The sequence below is a fragment of the Tenrec ecaudatus genome, chromosome 2 (genome assembly GCF_050624435.1).
Source record: "Tenrec ecaudatus isolate mTenEca1 chromosome 2, mTenEca1.hap1, whole genome shotgun sequence".
Classification (NCBI taxonomy): Eukaryota; Metazoa; Chordata; class Mammalia; order Afrosoricida; family Tenrecidae; genus Tenrec; species Tenrec ecaudatus.
In genome coordinates this window covers 69,503,412-69,506,882 of record NC_134531.1, presented here as the reverse complement: position 1 = coordinate 69,506,882, position 3,471 = coordinate 69,503,412, and the positions used below count along the sequence as shown (strand labels likewise).

General features: G+C 46.1%; 1 pseudogene; it reads right to left on the bottom strand.

Annotated features, from left to right (window-relative positions):
* Positions 1 to 1,675: 1,675 nt before the first annotated feature.
* LOC142440839 (eukaryotic translation initiation factor 1 pseudogene) lies at positions 1,676 to 2,230 on the bottom strand (annotated as a pseudogene).
* Between the last annotated feature and the right edge of the window lie 1,241 nt (positions 2,231 to 3,471).

The window sequence follows — 3,471 nt, the reverse complement described above, 5'->3', positions numbered from 1 at the left end:
AGGGAATTATTATTTCCTCTCTAGAGTATTGAAAAGCAAGGATGTTACTTTGAGGATTAGGGTGTGCCTGACCCCAGTCTGGTAATTTCCAATGGCCTCATATGTATGTGAATGCGGGACACAGAATAATGAAGACTGAAGAATTGGTGCATTCAAATGGTGGGGCTGGAGAAAAATATCGAAAGTACCATGGACTGCTAAAAGGACAAACTGATCTGTCTTAGAAGTATCACCAGAGGGCTCCTTGGAGGCAAGGGTGATGAGACATTGTCTTACATGCTTTTGACATGTCTGAATCCGAGACCATTCCCTGCAGAAAGACATCATGCTTGGTAAAGAGGAGGTGCGACGTGGAAGAGGAAGACCCTCGACTAGATGGATTGACACAGGGGCTGCATCAATGAGCCCTTCAGGCAGAGGGCCAGTTGTAAGGATGGCGCAGGACCGTGCAGTGTTGATTTCTGTTGGGCACAGGGGCACGATGGGCCGGAAGTGGCTTGATGGCATCCACAACAACAATTATACATCCAGATCATGGCAGCAACCCACTTCTAACCCTGGGAAATTAAAGTCCACTTCTGATGTTGGTTTTGTTCAACACATTCAGGTTTTTCTCAGTGGCAAAAAACCCCAAGGCAGTTGTCTACAGTCTGCCTCAACTTATGGGAACACCGTGTGTGTCAGCAGAAAACTGTGCTCCCCGGGCTTTCTCTTTTGCTCAGATTGTTGTGCTTTAGGCGGAAGTTTACACAGCACATTTGTCCTTTTATTCCGTGGTTCAGACCCGGCCTGGTCCACCGCATTTGTCGAGCTCCCGGCTCGATGGGGATCCATGATTTGTGAGGAGCTTATCACCAGGCCTTCCTTTCCTGTTCTCTGTTATAAATCATTTTACTGGGGCTCTCGCAGCTCATATCACCATCCTCCAGCCATGGTGTCAAGCACATTTGTCCGTATGTTGCCATTATCATCTTCAAAACATTTGCTTTCTACTTGAGCCCTTGGTATCAGCTCCTCATTTTCCCCCTCCCTGCCTGCCCCATCCCTACGAACCCTTGATAATTTATAAATTATTATTATTCTGTCAGATCTTACACTGTTGCCCATCTCTCAGGGAGGGGGTTATATGTAGATCTTTGTGATCGGTTCCCCCTTTATACCCCACCTTCCCTCCACCCTCCCGGTATTGCCAATCTCACCATTGGTCTTGAGGGGTTTATCTGTCCTGGATTCCCTGTGTTTCCAGTTCCTATCTGTATCAGTGTACATCCTCTGGTCTAGCTGGATTTGTAAAGTAGAATTGGGATCATGATAGTGGGGGAGAGGAAGCATTTAGGAACTAGAGGAAAGTTGTATGTTTCATCGTTGCTACACTGCATCCTGACTGGTTCGTCTCCTCTCTGCGACCCTCCTGTAAGGGGATGTCCAGTTGCCTACAGATGGGCTTTGGGTCCCCACTCCACACTCTCCCTCATTCACAGTGATATGAATTTTTCTTCTTTGATGCCTGATACCTGGTCCCTTTGACACCTCATGATCACACAGGCTGGTGTGCTTCTTCCATGTGGGTTTTGTTGTTTCTCAGCTAGATGACTGCTTGTTTATCTTCAAGCCTTTAAGACCAAGACACTATATCTTTTTTTGTGTGTGGCTCTTTTCAGTTTATTGTATGAAGGAGTTACACTAGTCCAAGTTAAAAGTGGACCCCAAATGGTTACATCATACAAGCTGTGAGGTTTTAAACTTGTGACAAGGGACAGAGGGAATTTTTCTACTCATTGCAAGGAAATCCTCACTTAAGCTTCCGTGAGCCACAAGCACTTAAAACCCATGACCCTTCAGCTGGTCGTCCTTAGCCAGTCCAATCTCTGCAAGGAACTGGCATATGTTCTTGCACTGGTCACCCTGGAGCTGAATCACTTCTCCATATTCTGGATGCTCAATCACAGTTCCATTGCAGGCAAATTTCTTCTTAAAGGCCTTCACTAGCTTCTTTTTGTCGTAGTCATCAGCGATCCCTTGGACAGTGGTCAGGGTCTTCCTACCGTTGCGCTGTTGAATTCTTATATGGATATAATCCTCTGTCTCCGCAGGCAGCAGGTCATCACCCTTACTTGCATCAGCAAAGGGGTCGAAAGAGTGGAGGTTCTGGATAGCGGACATACGATACGATTCCTTTTCCTCGGTGGAAACGGCCTGCGGAAGGCGGCGGCTGGAGAAGGCGGGCAGGGGGGACTGAGCGTCGGGAAGCGAGGGGGCTCGAGGGGGAGGTTGCTGAGTGCTCAGCGGCGGCTTAGTGACTGGGGCCGACATTATATCTTTTTAAAAAATAATTAAATCATTTTATTGGGGGCTTGTACAACTCTTCACAATCCACACATCCATCCATTGTGTCAAATACTTTTGTACATCTGTTTCCCTTATCATTCTCAAAATATTTGCTTTCTACTTGAGCCCTTGGTATCAGCTCCTCATTTTTCCCCTCCCTTCGTACTCCCCCATGAACCCTTGATCATTTGTAAATTATTATTATTCTGTCATATCTTACACTGCCAGATGTCTCCCTTCACCCACTTTTCTGTTGTCCGTCCCCTAGGGAGGAGGTTATATGTAGATCCTTGTAATCTGTTCCCCCTTTCTCTTTCACCTTCCCTCCACTCTCCTGGTATCGCCACTTTCACCACTGGGCTTGAGGGGTTCATCTGTCCTGGATTCCCTGTGTTTCCAGTTCCTATCTGCACCACTGTATATCCTCTGGTGCAGCCAGAAATGTAAGGTAGAATTGGGATCATGATAGTGGGGGAGAGTAAGCATTAAAGAACTACAGGAAATTGTACGTTTCATCGTTGCTACACTGCACCCTGAATGGCTCGTCTTCTCCCTGAGACCCTTCTGCAAGGGGATGTCCAACTGCTCACAGATGGGCCCTGGGTCCCTACTCTGCACTCCCCCTCATTCACAATGCTGTGATTTTTTTTTGGTCTTTGATGCCTGATACCTGATCCCTTTGACACCTATTATCACACAGGCTGGTATGCTTCTTCCATGTGGGCTTTGTTGTTTCTCACTTGTTTATCTTCAATCCTATAGGACACCAGACTCTATATCTTTTGATAGCCGGTACCATCAGCTTTCTTCCCTGCATTTGTGTATGTACCCGCTTTGTCTTCAGTAATCGTGTCAGGATAGGCTGGTGTGCTTCTTCCATGTGGGTTTTGTTGTTTCTTAGTTAGATGGCTGCTTGTTTATCTTCAGACCTTTAAGACTCCAGATGCTTTTGATAGTCGAGCACCATCAGCATTCTGCACCACATTTGCTTATGTACTCACTTTGTCTTCAGCAATAGTGTAGGAAAGGTAAGCATCATGGAATGTCAGTTTAATAGAACAAAGTGTTCTTGCATTGAGGGAGTACTTGAGTAGAGATCCAATGTCCACCTGCTACTTTAATACTAAACCTATAAATATATGT